The 20,272-nt window shown below is 42.8% G+C and overlaps 1 protein-coding gene across 6 annotated transcripts in view; it reads left to right on the top strand.

The window, feature by feature from the left end:
* Positions 1–16,755: 16,755 nt before the first annotated feature.
* The window catches only part of irf2b (interferon regulatory factor 2b), a 66,897-nt gene continuing 63,380 nt past the window's right edge, over positions 16,756–20,272 (top strand). For 4 of the 6 annotated variants that reach the window (XM_072595049.1, XM_072595020.1, XM_072595000.1 and 1 more), the window contains exon 1: positions 16,767–17,141. The gene's annotated coding sequence lies outside the window, so the exon portion shown is untranslated. Of the gene's footprint in view, positions 17,142–18,185; positions 18,663–20,272 lie in introns of those variants that run through there. The other 2 variants (XR_011964113.1, XM_072595010.1) reach the window with 2 other exon arrangements.

The raw sequence follows: 20,272 nt of genomic DNA, 5'->3' as shown, positions 1-20,272 counted from the left end.
CAGGGGTCATGCAAGAGAGATAGGTACATGAGAAGTATACACTGGAGAAGGGTCCATAAGAGGGAGGTGGACTAAACAGAAGTGCGGATAACAGGGGAAACACTAGCAACATGTGCACAAAAAAAACTGCACATAGAGGTGCACAAGCAAAAGGGAGATGCACAAGCCAGAGGGAGGTGAACTAGAGAAAGGAGTACTAGAGAGTGGTGTACTATAGAGAGAGGTGCACTAGACAGAGGTGCATAAGACTGAGGTACATAAAAAAACGAGAGAAACAATGAGTGATTTTGTGTGTATGCAACCAAATGAAGATCTTTCCCTCCATTCCCATTGATCCCTTTAGTGCTAAGAATCATACCTAACTCTTTCTTGAAAACACTCAGTATTTTGGCCTCAATCATTTTCTGCGGCAGAAAATTCCACAGCCTCACCACTCACTGGTTGAAGAAACCTTTGCTATAAAGAATGAAAATTTAACTGTGGAAAATTGTGTAAATTACCAATTTACAATACCATGGTTAAAATCCAATTGTAATAATCACACTTAGCGGAAGTGGTACAAAGAACCCTCTTTGGAGACTGGCTGCTCATGTCTGTACCTGACTGTGGAGATGCTTTTGGCTTTAGACCTCTGAAGTTTGGAGCTTTGGTTGACAAAAACCCACACAACGACAGACTCAGACATTGGAAGATGAGGCAGCATCTCAGAGTTGGCAAGGGGACACTGGGAGTGGGATGGGACATGTATCCTATGAGAAAAAGTACCTTCTTTCACCATGGACAAGTATCAAATTAGTTATAAACTAGCACGGTGCAGATCAATGAGACATTGTAAGGCCATGGATGAAATGGCTGCCTTCCTGCTTAAGACAGAAGACTTCTCTTGAGCTGTTGTGATGAATTCATTTCCTTGAAGTTTCATAAAGGTTCTCCTGGTGGCATTTGTCCTTACCCATGCCAATTAGAGTCAGAGAGATGTACAGCACAGAAACAGACCCATTGGTCCAACTCGTCCATGCTGACCAGATAGCCCAACCTAATCTAGTTGCACCTTCCAGCACCCGGCCCCTATCCCTCCAAACCCTTCCTATTCATACACCCATCCAGAAGCTTTTTAAATGCTGATAATCGTACTAGCCTCCATCACTTAGTCTCCCAGCTCATTCCATACATGTACCACTCTCTGAGTGAAAAAGTTGCCCATCAGGTCTCTTTTCTATCTTTCCCCTCTCACCCTAAACCTATGCGCTCTAGTTCTGGACTCCCCCACCCCAGGGAAGAGACTTTGTCTACTTATCCTATCCATGCCCCTCGCAATTTTATAAACCTCTATAAGGTCAGCTCTCTTGGATTCCTCTATTCTCTCAGCTAATACTTTGGGAATGCCTGTTAATACCTCCAAAAACTGGAGGTGCATTTCTACATTCTGTTTCTTAATGGGGATCCTGGATTTATTATCAGTGTCCAGCTGAGTACTGCTGGAGCAGGATGCACCGGTGATGTCGACTCTCCACTGCTGCTCATGCAACATGTGCGCACTTGTGACTTGTGAATCAACATGTGGAACCCTAACCCTAACTTACTACTAATGATAGTCTAAGCTCAGGAGAAATAACATACTCTGGTGAATCATTGTCAGGCATGTCTGGAGATTTTTGAGGCAAATAGAAGGCCTTGTCCTGAGTAAGTGCCATCTCAACAGCATTCCTGGGTACTGAAGGCTCGGTGAGTAAGGAAATAGATTCAGTATGCTTGCGTTTAGAGATTTTTCTAATTCTGTCACTATTTAATTGTGAGTTCCTAATGCCTCCTTCCCCAATTCACAGGGCCATAGTTGTCTCATGTATCTCCACGTCTTCTTCCTCTGCATCTGTTCACTATATAATTGGGGATGAACCACCTCCAGTTCTCTCCAACTCCCTCACATTTTACGCTCTCTTCTAAAATTGGCAGAAGAAGACCTATGAGTTTTCATCCATTTAAGACAGTGCGTTCCATGATGATGAGTAGCCAACAGATACAAGGGCAGTTGAGGAAGTGTGTTAAGAGACGGATGCTGATGAAACTTAGGTGGGTGATGAAATGGAAAACACTTGGGAAAACAGAGTAAAGTGGGGGGCCAGTATTACCACTGATGCAGATGGATCAGCAAATGTATGACTATTCATGACCAGGGCAGATTGTGAAACCAATTCCTGGATTTCAAAGAGTACAAAGCATCATCTTCCAGTTGCTATCCTCCTCAGCCATGTCTTCTTGGAGCAGGTTTTTTTTCCTCCTAATGCTAGGGAAAATCATGTCTCTCTTGCTCCAACTGCACCCAGCAATAATTCAAGAGAAGAATCCTTGAAGTTGGATGCTGGTCTTTATGAATCCCTGATGAAAATCTCTTGGCTCTTTCTCAATTAATTTTTGCTCTGATCCCGTAAATACTTCAGATTGCATCATGCAGGTGTGTGCATTGCACCCATTGTGCAGCTTGGAGCCTCAGAATCCAAAAGAAACATTTAATGATTCAATCAAGTCCCAGTGAGACACTCAAGATTGTTCAAACAATTCACATTAACAACTTGTGGGCGGCACGGTGGCAGTGGGTGGCACGGTGGTAGTGGGCGGCACGGTGGCACAGTGGTTAGCACTGCTGCCTCACAACACCAGAGACCCGGGTTCAATTCCCGCCTCAGGCGACTGACTGTGTGGAGTTTGCACGTTCTCCCCGTGTCTGCATGGGTTTCCTCCGGGTGCTCTGGTTTCCTCCCACAGTCCAAAGATGTGCAGGTCAGGTGAATTGGCCATGCTAAATTGCCCGTAGTGTTAGGTAAGGGGTAAATGTAGGAGTATGGGTGGGTTGCACTTCGGCGGGGCGGTATGGACTTGTTGGGCCGAAGGGCCTGTTTCCACATTGTAAGTAATCTAATCTAATCTAAAATCTCCCCCACTGCAAATAATCCACTTTCCATTAACACCATCCAGGTGTGATTGTGTTTGATGCTTTAAGACAAGGCATTAAGTGGAAATTGTATATTATTAATATGAAAATGTCAAATTTGAAGATAAGTAATTTTGATCCTCGTCTGTTTAAATTTGTTTTGCATTGTCCTCATAAGTTTTCTTCTGGCTTGTATGCCAAGTTTGGATTTATGCCAAAACAGGATTAATCTAAAACTGTGCAACTCCTTTCCGAATTCTAGCAGATTCACAGTAAGTTAGCCAGTGGTGGAACAGACAAGAATATTTCAAAGGACAGCAGAAGAAGGCCATTTGGCCCACTCTGTCCATGCTGGTCAACACAGTACTGATGACGTTAACTCCTTTTTCCAGTTTTCAGCCCATAGCTTTGGAGGCGTCGGCAACACAAGTAAATTTTAAATACTGCTTAAATGTTACGTGAATTTCAGATTGATCCTAATTTGTGGTCAATAATGTTGAAAATTCAGCAGGCTAAAGACTATCCTTCAAACTATGCAAACTGATCTCCATCTTATCCCTGCCGATAGCTAAACTGCAACTCAAAATTTGTGAGAAGATTTGTAACTCTGGTGCTCGTTGTTGTGGTTCTGTTCACTGAGCTGGGAATTTGTGTGCAGATGTTTCGTCCCCTGTCTAGGTGACATCCTCAGTGCTTGGGAGCCTTCTGTGAAGCGCTTCTGTGATGTTTCCTCCGGCATTTGTAGTGATTTGTATCTGCAGCTTCCGGTTATCAGTTCCGGCTGTCCGTTATAGTGGTCGGTATATTGGGTCCAGGTCGATGTGCTTATTGATTGAATCTGTGGATGAGTGCCATGCCTCTAGGAATTCCCTGGCTGTTCTCTGTTTGGCTTGTCCTATAATAGTAGTGTTGTCCCAGTCGAACTCATGTTGCTTGTCATCTGTGTGTGTGGTTACTAAGCTGGTTGTGTTGTTTCGTGGCTAGTTGGTGTTCATGGATGCGGATTGTTAGCTGTCTTCCTGTTTGCCCGATGTAGTGTTTTGTGCAGTCCTAGCATGGGATTTTGTACACTACATTGGTTTTGCTCATGCTGGGTATTGGGTCCTTTGCTCTGGTGAGTTGTTGTCTGAGAGTGGCTGTTGATTTGTGTGCTGTTATGAGTCCTAGTGGTTGCAGTACTCTGGCCAACTAGCCAACTAGCCACGAAATGACACTATCCTTAGTAGCCACACACGCAAATGACAAGCAACATGAATTCGACTGGGACAACACTACTATTATAGGACAAGCCATACAGAGAACAGCCAGAGAATTCCTAGAGGCATGGCACTCATCCACAGATTCAATCAATAAGCACATCGTCCTGCACCCAATATACCGGCCACTGCAACGGACAGCTAGAACTGACAACCAGAAGCAGCAGATTCAAACCACTATAAATGCCGGAGGAAACATCACAGAAGCGCTTCACAGGAGGCTCCCAAGCACTGAGGATGTCACCTAGACAGGGGACGAAATGTCTGCAACACAAATTCCCAGCTCGGCGAACATAACCACAACTATACTGCAACTATTGGTATAATTTCAGAAAAAGCTTTTTGAATAATGAAATCAGGCCATTTATATTATACTAGCCATTCTTACTGCTCACAACTCAGGTGAAGCACTTTCATTTAAAAATTGCAATGATCTTTGCTGATCACTCTCTTGGTCTTATTCTGTATGAGTTCTTAAATTATGGGCATTATTGACAAGTTTTCCCTAATTTTCCAATGAGCCATTTTCTTGTACTGTTACTCTTCATTGGTGAAGATAGTTCCACATTGCTGTAAGTTAGGGAAGTCTAAGACCTTGATTCAGAGTCACTGCAGAATATCCAACATATGACTCGTACTTTTCACTTTTCTCTCTTTCTTCCATCCTTTCATTTATCTTGCTCTTCCCTTTCACTTTCACTCTTCCTTTCTATCCTCCCTCTCTTTTCATTTTCTCTCTCTCTCCATTCTATTCCATCTCTCTACTGCTCTTTTTTCTTATCAACTCCTTTTCTTTCCTCTCCTCTTTGCTTTCCACCTTACTGTATCTTTTTCACTTCTCCCATCTGCTGTGTCTTCCAGCTACTGTGTGGAATCCTGTAATAATGTGGCCAGAGAAGGGATTTCTGGAAAATTCTATAGAAAGTGGGGGAAATCTCTGGAAAAATCAGGTGATGCAAATTGAGGGTATCCTGAAAAAGAACTGGGTCAGTAAATGAGCAAGGGATTGCTGGAAAAATCTGATTCACTGGGAGAATCCCTGGGGAAACATTTTGGTGACTGGCAGGTGTATAATTCAAGTTCAATCAAATTTTCAAGATTATAAGGAACAGGAACTGGTCACAGCTCGTCAATCAGAGAAAGAACCCAATATCCCCAATCGCTTTTTCCTGCTCATGAGTTTATTCTTTATCCAAGTCAATATACCACCTCCAACACTGTGGGCTGTTACCTTATGACTTGGCCTTTTGTGGTATGTTGTCAAACACTATCTGTAAGTAAATACCACACATTTACTGGTTCCCATTTTATTCACTCTGGTTGAGACTGCTGAAAATACTGTAATAAATTAGTCAACACAATATCCCTTTCATGAAGCCACGCTGACCCTGCCCATCGTTATCTGCTTGTGCCTCCCTCCCTTCTTGTTTATGGGTGTCGCATTTGTAGTTTCCCAGTCCTCTGGTACTTCTCCAAAATCCAACGATTTTTGGAAAATAAAATCCGATATATCCATTATCTCTGCAGCTACATCTTTTAGGATTCTAGAATGCAAGCCATCTGGGACAAAAGACTTATTGGACTTTAGTCCCATTAGTTTATCTAATATGACTTCTATAGTGATAGTGATGGCACTTAATTCCTCCTGCATGTTCTTTAGTAATGGTTCTTTTGAAATATCTTCCACCATAAAGACTGATGCAAAGTATCTGTTTTACTCCTCTGTCATTTTCTTGTTTCCCATAACTATATCACCAGATTGGTTTTATAAAGAGTGTTAGCCAGTGTCAGGGTTTGGGGGTATCATAGTTTGCAAGGGTCAGAGTCTGGGGGTCAGGGGTTCAGAGGCCCAGGTAATGTTCTGGGGTACCAAGTTCAAATCCCACCATGGCAGATGGTGGATTTTGAATTCAATAAAAAAAAATTGGAATTAAGAGTCTAATGATACTGTGAAGCCATTGTCAATTGTCTGAACAAAACCATTGGTTCACTAATTCCTTCAGGGAAGGAAACTGCTACCCTCACCTGGTATGGCCTACATGTGACTTCAGACCCATAGCAATGTGGTTGACTCTTAACTGTCCTGCCAGATGGGCAACAAAGGCTGGTCTCACCAGTGATGCCCTCATTCTGCAAATTAATGATAAAAAGAAAATAAATCCACCAAATTTTCCAATTTAAGGGACTTTGTTGGTGGATTCAGATTTGCCAATTGGAAAATTCAATTTCCCTCGGCCATTTCCAAGGAATCTGCTGCATTAGGGAGTTTACATGATCCTGATGCACAACTCCAGTCTACACTGCTCCATCGGCTCTCCAGACAATTGAATATCTGGGCCCATCATTATTTTGCCATTCCCTTCAAAGCAGTACTGCTAAGAGCAGGATGCACATGTACCTTAAAGGTTGGCACTTCTGACTCTAAATCCTTGGTGAAAGGTCCAAATATTCTCTCATAGAAATGCTTGGAGTTCAAATTCAGATATAGGCTGTTCCAGCCCTATCAATCCTTGCTGGTGTTTACCAAACAGGCCTAATCACTCTTATCTTCTCCGTTCCTGCATTCATTTCTCCTGCTTCCTTCATTCACCTATCGAACCCAAAATATTTATTGCGTTTATGTCTTGATCATTCAGCCTAGAAATTAATTCCACACTTCCTCTATGTTTCTCATGCTCCAAATGTAGTTGCATTTAATCCCTTATCTGAGGTCACTTATTCTGGATCCGTCAGTGACAGGTAATTCTTCTATGATGTGATGGTTGCGTTCTTGTGCAAGTCCCTGTTATAGAAAAATCACGCTTTAGAAACAGCACTTAAAGTGTTGGCGATGTAATTGTGTTACAGCATTGTGTTACACATTTCAAAAGTTCATACTTCAGAAACGGTGTCTTCAATTCGTCAATCACTTTAAAGCGAGTTCGCAATAATGAAATGTGCGTTATACCAGAACTACCTGTACTTGAAACAGTACATTATTTCATACTTTGTACAAAGTCACTTTGTAATTTGTATTGCTCTATTAAGAAGTCCAGAAAAGTTTGTGTGAATTTTCATGCTTATATTTTCTCCATAGGACAATATTGCAGAAAATCAGCCTTGTACTCACTCAAAATTCTCTTTATAATAGGGAGTTCAACGTGAAGTTGTTTGAGGCTTTATATAGTTCTGTAAAATTCCAAATTAATGAGGCACGAATACCTTGACATGTTAAGGTCCACTTCCATTCCTCTAATCTCTTGGTGATTTCTTTAACAAAGGATCCTGCACAGGACCAGATAAGACATGACATATCTATGGCCCACTAATGGCCTATTCCTGAGGACTGTACACATTGCTGACCTCCTTATCTTTGGTAAGGAATGTTCCTTTTAAATAAATCTTCATGTTTGTTTTGACTTCCCAGCATTGCAGTTAATGATCAACTCTATTTTTCTGGTTACCTTTAAACTGAAACTTTCTTTGAGAACATTGTTCATAGTCTAGGACTCTATGACAACTTAATCTTTTTTAACCAAATACAAAGGATTTTCATGATTCACCAGTAGTTGGAATAAACAAAGAATCCTTTTTGTCTGCTTGGATGACCAGAATTGTGCTAGCCTTCCTAAGTATTGAATCACTTATTATTAGTGCATTTCTAGCCATGTTTTGATAATTCCTCCATACACCCTCCTCAAGTCACCCTTTGATTTTTTTAATATCATTGATATGTATTTGTTGATCTTGCCCAGTGACCTCCTCACAGGAAGCTAAAAGCTAATCCTTTGGACAGTAAATAATTCCTCTGGCCACTCCTGTTCTAATTATTCCTTTCTGTCTCTCCTTATTATTTGGCTAGTCACTAGTTAACCTCTTCATTATAATTAAACAAGAACTACAGATGCTAGAGGTCTGTAACAAACAAGAACAGAAATTGCTGGAGAAACTCAACAGGCCTGGCTACATCTGTGGAGAGAGAAACAGAGTTAACATATCAAGTACAGTGACTTGAAATGGTAACTTTGATTCTCCCTACAGATGCTGAGTTTCTTCAGCAATTTTCCACAATTCTTCAAGTCATAGAGTCATAGAGATGTACAGCACAGAAACAGACCCGTCGATCCAACATGTTCATGCCGACCAGATATCCTACACTAATCCAGTCCAATTTGCCAGCACTTGGCCCATATCCCTCTAAATCCTTCCATTCATGTAACCATCCAAATGCCTTTTGAATGTTGTAATTGTACAAGCCTTCACCACTTCCTCTGGCACCTCATTCCATACATGCACCACCCTCTGCGTAAAAAAGTTGCCACTTAGATCCCTTTTAAATTTTTCCCCTCTCACCTTAAATCTATGGCCTCTGGGTATGGACTCCTCCACCCCAGGGAAAGGACCTTGTCTGTTAGCTCTATCCGTGTCCCTCATCATTTTATAAACCTCTATCAGGTCACACCTCATCTTCAATGCTTCAGGGAAAACAGCCCCAACCTCTCCCTATAGCTCAAACTTTCCAACCCTGGCAACAGACTTGTAAATCTTAATCCCCTTGCCAAGAACCTAACTATCTCTGTCTTAAATACAATGACACGGCCTCCACAACCCTCTGCAACAATGAGTTCCACAGATTAACTACTGTCTAGCTGAAGAAGCTCCCCCTCATCTCAGTTCTAAAGGGCTGTCTGTTCACTCTGAGACTGTGCCCTCAGGTCCTCATCTCTCATACTAAAGGAAACTCTCACTCTTATCCAAGCCTCTCCTTAGAGGAGGTGGAATGTAAATATTGGATGCATTAGTTGTCATCTTTTTAACTTCTATGGAATCTGGAAAAGTCCTGGCAGATTGAAAGGTGGCAAATGTAACCCCACTATTTTAGAAAAGGAGAGAGGAACAAACCAGGAATTACAGACCAGTTAGCCTGATAGCAGTTATCAGAAAATTGCTGGAGACTATTAGAAAGAGTGTGAGGATGTGATAACAGACACTTAGAAACTAGTGCGATTGCACACAGTCGGCATAGATTTGTGAAAGGGAGATCATGTTTGACAAACTTGCTGGAGTTTTTTGAGGATGTAATGAGTAGAACTGTTGAGAGGAAACAAGTAGATGTGATATATTTGGAGTTTCAATGAAGTTCTGTCTCATATTTCTAAACTCCATCGAGTACAGACCCTAAGTCTTCAATTGCTACTCATATGACAAGTGAATCTATCCATATTTGCCCACTCATTCAACTTGTTTAACTCACCCTGAAGCCTCATTACAACCTCCTCATCACTCACAAACCAACCTAGTTTTGTGTTAATAGCAAAACTGGAAAACTACATTTGATTCTCTTATCAAAATAATTGAAATATGTTGTGAAAAGCTAGAACCTGAATACTGATCATGTTGGTACTCCGATCATCAATGTCTTCCACTCTGCAAACAACCCATTATTCCTACATTCTGTTTCCTGTCTGCTAACCAGTTCTCAATCCATGCCAGAATATTACCATCAATCCCATGTACTTTGATTTTGCACAATAACCTTTAATGTAGAACGAATCAAAAGATCTCTGAAAATCCAAATATACCACACCTAATTGTTTTGCTTCAACAATTCTATTTGTTACATCCTCAAAAAATTCCAGTAAGTTTGTCAGACATGATCTCCCTTTCATAAATCCATGCTGACTGTGTGCAATCTCACTATTTTTAAGTGCGTGTCGTCACATCCTCTCATAATTTCTAATAGTCTCCAACATTTTTCTGATAACTGCTATCAGGCTAACTGGTCTGTAATTCCTGGTTTGTCCCTCTCTCCTTTTCTAAAATAGTGGAGTTACATTTGCCACTCTTCAATCTGCCAGGACTGTTCCAGATTCCATAGGAGTTTGAAAGATGGCATCCACTATTTCCATGCCACTTCCATTAATACCCTGGCATATAGATCATCAGACCGTGCAAGAATATCAGCTTTCAGGCCCATTAATTTCTCCATCAATTTTTAAGAAATAATTTTTGAATTTCTCTTTCGCAATAGACCCTTGTTTCCCTAGCATTTCTATGAAATTACTTGTGCCTTCTTCTGCAAAGACAGCACTAATGCAATTGTTGAATTGCTCTGCCATTTCCTTGTTCTCTATTATCAGTACTCCTGTGTCAGACTGTAAGGGGCCAACATTTGTCTGCGTTATTCTATTTTTTAATATACTGAATTGGCAATTAGTATTAGCTTTGCCAGTGATGCTCTCATCTGGCGAATGAACAAATAAAATAATCTAATTAATATCCAGCCAGTGACTTACTGACAGTTAAATACCCCCTAGCTTGCAGTAAGTTAAATTTAAATCAAGACTTAAATGCAGATCAGTGAAAAGCACAATTCCTTGCACTATTTGTCCTCAGATCACGTTTTTACATTTCAAAGGTAAATGATTTGTGATATCCCAGGTTTTATTGAGTCCCACATCCCGAAGTCCCACAGAAGTCCATTCTTAACACTCAGTCCTACCTCAATCCATTATCATTTATCATTCATAAAAAAGGAATTCAGCTGCTCCACATTCCTAAGGAGTCAATCATATTGTAATTCATTTTAAATGTGCAAATTTAAACGTGTACCAGCTTTGTTCAACATAAAAATGATTAAACTTTTATAAAACATTTGTGAGACTACTTCATGTTACTAGGAACTTCACTGACACAGAAAGAGACTGGAATATGTCCTAAAAGCAGAAGAGATTAGCAGGAGCACTGAGAAAGGTTTTGAAAGAGTAAATACAGAGAAACTGTTTCTAGCGGAAGAGAGTTGCTGACCAGACGACACCGTTTAAAGATGATTAACAAAAATAGCAGAGGCCAAATGAGGAAGCATTGTTTTAAACTGAAACTTTAGACAATTTGGAATGCACTGTGTGAGAGAATAGTCAGAGTCATAGAGGTCTATCACACAGAGCAAAGGCCTATAGAATCTGTGATTGTCCAAAACTTTCAGAGATTTAATAGTAACTTTTAAAAGGAAGTTAGATAAGTAAGGAGGAAAGAAAAAGTAAGGCTAGAGTGTAATAGCAACCTTCAGGAATTGACTAGTCCTATCAAAGAGCTGGCACAGATGTGGTGGGTTGAATGTCCTCTTTCTGCCCTAGATCATTTTCTTATTCTATGGCAGTACATTTATCCAATAAACCTTTGAGGAGCCTTTGAAAATATAGTGCTATCTTTCCAAAACAATGTATCTGTGAACATGTGGCAGTGATGTACATTATTGAGAAGGGATTTGGAGTGGGGGTGGGGTGGCAGAAGAAGTAACATAGAGGGTAGTACAAACAACAGACTTGTGAGGAAAGTATAGATCATGGAATAAACACAACAGTCTCAGCATGAATACAAAATTGACTTGAGGGACAGGAAACTGAGTCATGATTAATGGGTATTTTTCAGGTTGGAAGAAGGCTTGTGGAATTCCCCAAGGGTCTGGACAGTTGTTTTTCCTTACAAATGATCCATTGGTGTGCAAGGGACAATTTTAAAGCTTGCGGATGACACAAAACTTGACAAAATAGTAAACTGTGAGCATAGTGTAGAACTTCAAAGGACATTGATAAGTTGATGGAGTGGGCAGTTAGGTGACGTGAAGTTCGATGTGGAGAAATGTGAGGTGATTCACTTGAGTCAAACAAGATGGAGAGAGAAAACAAGATATAGTGTTGTACTAAGTAGCGTGCAGGTGCATGGCAATCTCAGTATATATGTAAATAATTCATTACAGGTGGTAGGACAGGTTGAGAGAACTATTAATAAAGTATAAAGTATTCTAGGTATCACTAACAGAGGCAAAGAACATAAGTGCAGGAAAGTTACCTTGAACTTATGTCAGACTAGTGAGTGGGTCCAAAATGGACTCAAATAGGCCCAGTATGGACTCAAGTAGGCCCAACATGGATTTGAGTAGGCTGCACGGTGGCTCAATGGTTAGCACTGCTGCCTCACAGCGCCAGGGACCTGGTTCGATTTCAGCCTCGGGTGGCTGACTGTCTGTGTGGAGTTTGCACATTTTCCCTGTGTCTGTCTGGGTTTCCTCTGGGTGCTCCTCTTTGCTCCCACAGTCCAAAGGTGTGCAGATCAGGTGAATTGGTCATGCTAAAGTGCCTATAGTGTTAGGTGCATTAGTCAGAGGGAAATGGGTCTGGGTGGGTTACTTTTCGGAGGGTCGCTGTGGACTTGTTGGGCCGAAGGGCCTGTTTCCACACTGTAGGGAATCTAAAAGTCTAAAAGAGTAGGCTGAGTATGGACTCAAGGAGGCCCAGCTCAGCACAGATTTGAGTAGGTCCAATAAGAACTTGAGTAGGCTCTGAGTGGACTTGGCTAGGCCCAGTATAGACTCTGAGTAGACTCAGCACAGATTCAAGTAGGCCCAGTGTGGACTCACAGCTTCACTGTCAGAGAGGATTTGGGTTCCTGGTGGCTTCTGCAGCATTGAGGCGATCCTAGTGCTGATACATGGCTGGTGTGGAGGAGACGAGTTTGGATCTTTGGCCGCATCTGTGACCAGTGCAGATTCATAGTAGCAGTGGTGGTGAGTTTGGGCCCAGTACAAGGCCCTGTGGCAGCATTGGTGAGGTAGGCCTAAAAAGGACTCATGGTGGCATGGGAGTCGAATTTGGGCCAGTGTGGTACCTGGTTGCAGCTGCATTGATGAAGTCCAGCAAGGACTCATAGTGGTGAAGGCATTGGTGGAGGCGAGATGGTACCGAAGAGTGGTGTGACTTTCGCTCCAGTGGTGGCAGTACGGTGAAGGGACTCATATCTGGGCCACTTGTATGAGCACTTAACAAGGACTGTAAAGTTGAACACTTGTTCTTTAATTCTTTATTCCTTGCCATTATATTCTATGTTTTGGTTTCTTTTTCTGTGTTTTAAGATGGCACTGGACAGTAGTTGAAAAATGTGTTGCTGGAAAAGCGCAGCAGGTCAGGCAGCATCCAAGGAGCAGAGAATCGACATTTTTGGGGCATAAGCCCTTCTTCAGGAAATTCCTGAAGAAGGGCTTATGCCTGAAACATTGATTCTCCTGCTCCTTGGATGCTGCTTGACCTACTGCGCTTTTCCAGCAACACATTTTTCAGCTCTGATCTCCAGCATCTGCGGTCCTCACTTTCTCCGATTGGACAGTAGTTACACCATACAACACTATTCACTGTATTTTGTAACAAGATACATGTGACAATAAATAAATCTAACTAAAATCAAATTTAGACGTCAGCTGGAATATGGGGTACAGTTCCGGGTGTCACATTAAAGGAAGTGTTGTGGTTCTGTTCACTGAGCTGGGAATTTGTGTTGCAGACATTTCGCCCCCTGTCTAGGTGACATCCTCAGTGCTTGGGAGCCTCCTGTGAAGCGCTTCAATGATGTTTCCTCCGGCATTTATAGTGATTTGAATCTGCCGCTTCCGGTTGTCAGTTCCAGCTGTCCGCTGCAGTGGCCGGTATATTGGGTCCAGGTTGATGTACTTATTGATTGAATCTGTGGATGAATGCTATGACTCTAGGAATTCCCTGGCTGTTCTCTGTTTGGCTTGTCCTATAATAGTAGTTTTGTCCCAGTGGAACGCATGTTGCTTGCCATCTGAGTGTGTGGCTACTAAGGATAGCTGGTCATGTCGTTTCGTGGCTAGTTGGTGTTCATGGATGCGGATCATTAGCTGTCTTTCTGTTTGTCCTATGTAGTGTTTTGTGCAGTCCTTGCATGGGATTTTGTACACTACACTGGTTTTGCTCATGCTGGGTATCGGGTCCTTCGTCCTGGTGAGTTGTTATCTGAGAGTGGCTGTTGGTTTGTGTGCTGTTATGAGTCCTAGTGGTCGCAGTAGTCTGGCTGTCAGTTCAGAAATGTTTTTGATGTATGGTAGTGTGGCTAGTCCTTTGGGTTGTGGCATGTCCTCATTCTGCTGTCTTTCCCTTAGGCATCTGTTGGATGAAATTGCGGGGATATCCGTTTTTGGCGAATACATTGTATAGGTGTTCCTCTTCCTCTTTTTGCAGTTCTGGTGTACTGCAGTGTGTTGTGGTCCTTTTGAACAGTGTCTTGATGCAACTTCTTTTGTGTGTGTTGGGGTGGTTGCTTTTGTAGTTTAGGACTTGGTCTGTGTGTGTGGCTTATGAGGTTTATGAATGTGTTGAGGACAGTGCAGAAAAGGTCAGCGAAAATGGTTCCAGGGATGAGAAACTTCAGTTAAAAGGAAAGATGAGAGACGTTAGGGCTGTTTTTCTTGGGGAAGAGAAGGCTAAGATCAGATTTGATAAAAGTTTTCAAAATGATGAGGGTCTGGAATGTACCAACTGCTAGCTGTGTTCCTTCTACCAGGCCTCTGAGGAGAGTGTGTGGCACTGATGTCCACCAACTGACATGTTAACATTGAAAAGATTAGATTACTTAGTATGGAAACAGGCCCTTCGGCCCAACAAGTCCACACCGCCCCGCCGAAGCGCAACCCACCCATACCCCTTACCTAACACTACGGGCAATTTAGCATGGCCAATTCACCTGACCTGCACATCTTTGGACTGTGGGAGGAAACCGGAGCACCCAGAGGAAACCCACACAGACAGGGGGAGAATGTGCAAACTCCACACAGTCAGTTGCCTGAGGCAGGAATTGAATCCAGTCTCTGGCGCTGTGAGGCAGCAGTGCTAACCACTGTGCCACCATGCCACCCACTGGACCATCATCATAGAGGTGCATGAGCACAGCTTGGAGGGAATGTTACCTGGAAGTTAGATGCAGGGAGGTTCAATAAATGTATTCCACAGGGCATTACATGATTAATTAAATTGAAATAATGTGCAGGGTTACGGTAAAAGACATTTAATTGGCAATGGCTGGAAAATGGCATTGGAAGAGTTAAGTGGTTGCTTTTGACAAGACTTCTTTTGGTGTAGTAGATCTCTGTGACTATGACTAAATTAAAAAAGCAATGACAGTGCAGACATGATGGGCGAAATGTTCTCCTTCTGCACTGTTACAATTCTGTGATGCTTTGGGTAGGTAGCAATCATGTTGGCAAAGTGGAACATGATTTGATGAATTTAGAGGGATAAGGAGATACAAATGGAGAATGAAACTTACTGGGTAGCTCTTACAGTAGCCTGTACAGACACAATGGGTCAAATGGCGCCTTTCTGTGCTGCATGATTCTATGCTGCAGTGTATCCATCTGCATCCTTGATGATTCTGAAATGCAGAATACTTTGCTATCTCATCCGAAAATAAAATAAACAGGAGCAACAAGAAATGGCGAATGTAATCAGCTGAGGTGATTTTTGTGCTGCATGGAAAAGTACAGGCATGGTTGTAATGCAGGCCCATGGTTGAGATGCAGCCATCTGTTCTCACGGTTAATAGTTAAAAGCAGCCTCCGGGAAATTACAATCTCTGGTGGGTGCGTTCCTGCTTCTGCATCTAAAAGTCCGTGGGTTAGAACATAGGCCGAAAAACGTTTTAACAAGCCACAGTTAAACTTTCTGGAGCTGAGGAAACAACAATAGAGTTAAGCTACCAAATAATACAAGGGGACATTATAAATAATGTTAAACAACTCAGTATGTAACAGTGTTTATCTGTTTCTCTCATTTTACAACCAATTTCCATCAATATTACTTTTTGTACCTATCCAAATTTAATAATCGGTTCCATTAATGTGAGCAAGCTTAAAATGTATTTCCTTTAGCAGTTACGCAGATCAGTATCTTGTGAACATGTAAAATGAAACTTTAACGGGCGGTAAATAATCAAATTTCTAACAGAAACAGGTTATCTTAAAGAAAGAAAGCACCGAGCAATTTTGTAGCCGTTAAGTTATTTTGTTTTAATCGTTGAAATCCTTGTCACACAAAAAAAACCCAAATGTGCGCAGAAACATTGAGATATAGTTCCATGGGTCAATCTGTGCAGGTCAGGGCCGTCCTCGGGAGTGGGTGAGGGATTTCTCTCTCTCCGTTCACTGTGGCCAAGAGTCTGGACCCCCCGGACACGAGATCTCCAGCACCAGATCCCCCGCCCCAGCGGATTTCTGACCATCAGACCCCCACCCCAGCGGATCTCTGAGCACCAGATCCCCCCGCCCCAGCGGATCTCTGAGCACCAGATCCCCCCCAAACCAGCGGATCTCTGACCACCAGATCCCCCCGCCCCAGCGGATCTCTGAGCACCAGATCCCCCCACCCCAGCGGATCTCTGAGCACCAGATCCCCCGCCTCAGCGGATCTCTGACCACCAGACCCCCACCCCAGCGGATCTTTAAGCACCAGATCCCCCCGCCCCAGCGGATCTCTGAGCACCAGATCCCCCCACCCCAGCGGATCTCTGAGCACCAGATCCCCCCACCCCAGCGGATCTCTGAGCACCAGATCCCCCGCCCCAGCGGATTTCTGACCACCAGACCCCCACCCCAGCGGATCTCTAAGCACCAGATCCCCCACCCAAGCGGATCTCTGAGCACCAGATCCCCCCGCCCCAGCCGATCTCTAGCCACCAGAATCCCCCCCTTACCCCGCGCCCACCCCCGACGCGTTGCGGGCCGGGACCCAGTCCACCCTCCGGACTGACGATCTGGGGAAGTGAAAACTGAAAATGAATTTGTGATGAACCGATGCTGCCCGTCAGACCAATGGAAGTTTGCAGAAGACTTCCGCAGTCGGCCGAGTGAGGCCCGCCCAGGCGATGTTGTAAATTGTTAAGGCACAAACACGAAAACAAATCGCGAGGGGGGGGGGGGGTTGGAATTTCCAGCCTTTCGCCGCCTTCTTTTACTTTCGATCTAATTCTGCAACTGGCAGGACGGGGGGCTTGGGTTTTGCCTCTTTGGTCGTGTCTGTGTGTTTCTTTTTTTCCCCCCACCCCCTTTTCCTCTCTCGACGTGACCATCCCGCTGTCAGCCACTTTGAAAACACCAGGGATCATTTATCTTTGGAAGTGGGGATTTGGAGGTAACGAACAGGTTTTGTCAAAAGATTCGAAATGCATAAAGCAGGAAGTAGTTTATTGTGTATTGCAACATTTTTTACGTGCATGAGAAATGTCAGCATTTTGTGTCTAAAAAGAAAGAAACATAAAGCGTCGAACCGCGCTGCAAAAGGAAAACTAAAAGTGTTTCCAACTTTTTTTTAAGCGCCGAGCTTTCTGTTTTTTTTTGGCAGTTTTAGTTTCGTTTTTACCATAAACACCTCTGCAAATGTTGGTAATTTAATTAATGCCGGACTTGGATCTTTGCCGACACATGCAATTTGATTTACTCAGTTTGTTTCTTTTACAAAATGTTGTTGATTTTGATTTTTTTCGGGGGAGGGGGTGTAGGGTTGAAATGCAATCGGGCTACTTTAGGTCAACAAGTGCACTATTAAAAACAAGTCTGATTCCTTCTTGCCGATGTTAGAAAACTTGAATCCTTTTACAGTCTGTGTGATTAAAATATGGAGGAACTAGCAATTTGGGTTTGTACGTTTTGGATTAAGGAAAACATCAGCAAGGCTAGGTTGCTAAATTATGGGAAGAAATTATAAACGGAAATGTGTTAAACGATATACTCTTGACAGTTCGATTTGGGAAATTTCAGATAATCCTGCAGTGGCGTCAAGACGTATTTATAGGACAACTTTGCCAGTTTAACCGACATTAAAGGCAGAAACCCGTACTGCAATTGTCGTGACTTCAAAGTGAAAAAAAGAGTAGAGGTTTGAGGCTGCAGTAATGCGGGGCTAGTTTGTATTTTTTTTTTGCAAGCTTTTGTTAGTTTTAATCTGTTTTTTAATAAACTCACTTCCGCCTTCTGAGCTCTGGGCGCGTCAAAGGCGGCTTGGTGCTTTAATGGACATTTCCCAGAACGAATAGGACACAAGGGAATGTGATTGACAGAGGGAGCGGACAATGAGATGGTGCCGACCCGCTGACTGATCGAGATCGCAGCCAATGTGCGTGTCTCCTTCCCCTTGTTAAACAGGCGAGCGAAGGTGAACAGATGCGGTTGCGTTACATAATTGGAGAATTACAGTGTTTTAAAAAAACACACACACGTTGGGAAATATGGCAGAGTGAAAAAAAAACATGTTTTTACTTGAAGTATTTAGGGGCAATACGTTTCAAAAGCAGCGAAGTTGTATTCGTGTTAGACCGGAGTAAAGTGTTACAATTCGAGTCTCCATGTTACAAAGGCGATAAGCAAGCCCTGGAGAAAGTGCTTTGAAAGTTTATCAGAAAACGTTGAACGCTCTTCGTCAGGAAAAAAAGAGAGGCGTGAGATGTGACCTATTTAAAAGAGGTCTTTAAGACTATGAAGGGGTTCGGAAAATGTGACTGGATATCTGCAGGGTGTAGTGGAGTAGCCCAGGATAGGCATCAGCAAATACCCGTCAGGACTAAACGCCGAGGCTGAGTTAGATTTACATGGTTGCGCTATGAAAAGCGCTTACCACATGGAACTGCTGAGCTGAATAGTAGCGCACACATTTCAGGTAAAGCTAAGTAACAAAATGAGGTTGAAATAAATAGGATTCTGTGATCGAGTGAACTTAAGTGGGAGGAAAATTGTGTTAAGTATAAACACTGGTATGGAGTTCCTAGGCCAAATGGCCTGTTCCTGTTTAATTATACGTGTTTAATATGGTCACAAAATAATTGAGGATTAAAGATTTAAATTTTAAAAAAACTTCAGTCTTGGAGAGGATTTTTTTTTGTTAAATACAGTTATAAAATCCAAGTACATAAGTGTTTGCAAAATACTTGATGGCTCAGTGGTTAGCACTGCTGCCTCACAGCGCCAGGGACCCGGATTCGATTCCAACCTCGGCTGACTGACTCTGTGGAGTTTGCACATTCTTCACATGTCTGTGTGGGTTTCCTCTGGGTGCTCTGGTGTCCTCCCACAATTCAAAAGATGTGCAGTTCAGGTGAATTGGCCATGTTAAATTGCCCATCGTGTTCAGGGATGTGTAGCTTAGGTGCATTAGTCAGGGGAAATACAGGTCTCTCTCTAGTTACAGGTCTGCCATGTAGTCAGCGGGTCTGTCCAGGATCTTGGAACCTATATAGTGGGTGCTTCTAAGACTTCCATTCAGTCAATCAACCAATGATGCATAGTGATAGCAGTGTATACAATCCACAAGAGGCAAAGCAGTAACTAAATCTCCTTAGTTAATAATCACACACCAGGTTATTAGTCCAACAGGTGTATTTGAAAGGCCTAGCTTTCAGAGGACTGCTCATTCATCAGGTTGCTGTGGAGCAGAATCACAAGATACAGAAGGCTCCTTAGACAGTGTCTTCCAAACCTGTAGAGGGGCATGGATATGGTGAATAACCAAGGTCTTTTTTTTCACGAGTCCAAAACTAGAGGGCATAGGTTTAAGGTGAGAGCGGAAAGATTTAAAAGGGACCTGAGTGACAACTTATTCGCACAGAGCGTGGTGGGTGTATTGAATGAAGAAGTGGTGGACAGGCAGGAGGCTGGAAGAACAAAGCAAGCCAGGCAACATCAGGAGGTGAAGTAGGATTACACGCAAAATGTCCACTTGTACCATCTCCTGATGCAGCTCGGCTTGCTGTGTTCTTCCAGCCTCCTGCCTGTCTGCTTTGGATTCCAGCATCTGCAGTTTTTTTTTGTCTATAGAGGAAGTGGTAGAGGTGGGTACAATTACAACATTAAAAAGGCTTCTGGATGGGTCTATGTACAGGAAGGATTTAAATGGGTATGAGCCAAATGCTGGCAAATGGGACTAGATCAGTTTAGGATATGTGGTTGGCATGAATGAGTTGGACCAACACACTTCTTTCCGTGCTGTATAACTCTATGACCGCTACTATCTAGAAGCACAAACACAGGTGAATGAGAATGACATCAAATTGAAGTTCCCTTCAAGCCACATGTAATCCTAACCTTAAGGTCTGTCATCTCGCTACTTGGATGCTGCCTGAACTACTGTGCTCTTCCAGCACCACTAATCCAGAATCTGGTTTCCAGCATCTGCAGTCATTGTTTTTACACCATTTCTTCACTGTCAATAGGTCAAAATATAGGAAGTGGGTCTCTAACAGATTTGTGGTGTCTGTACACTCAAGAATTGCA

Source organism: Chiloscyllium punctatum, chromosome 2, assembly GCF_047496795.1.
Source record: "Chiloscyllium punctatum isolate Juve2018m chromosome 2, sChiPun1.3, whole genome shotgun sequence".
Taxonomy (NCBI): domain Eukaryota; kingdom Metazoa; phylum Chordata; class Chondrichthyes; order Orectolobiformes; family Hemiscylliidae; genus Chiloscyllium; species Chiloscyllium punctatum.
This window is presented reverse-complemented; position numbering and strand designations above follow the sequence as displayed.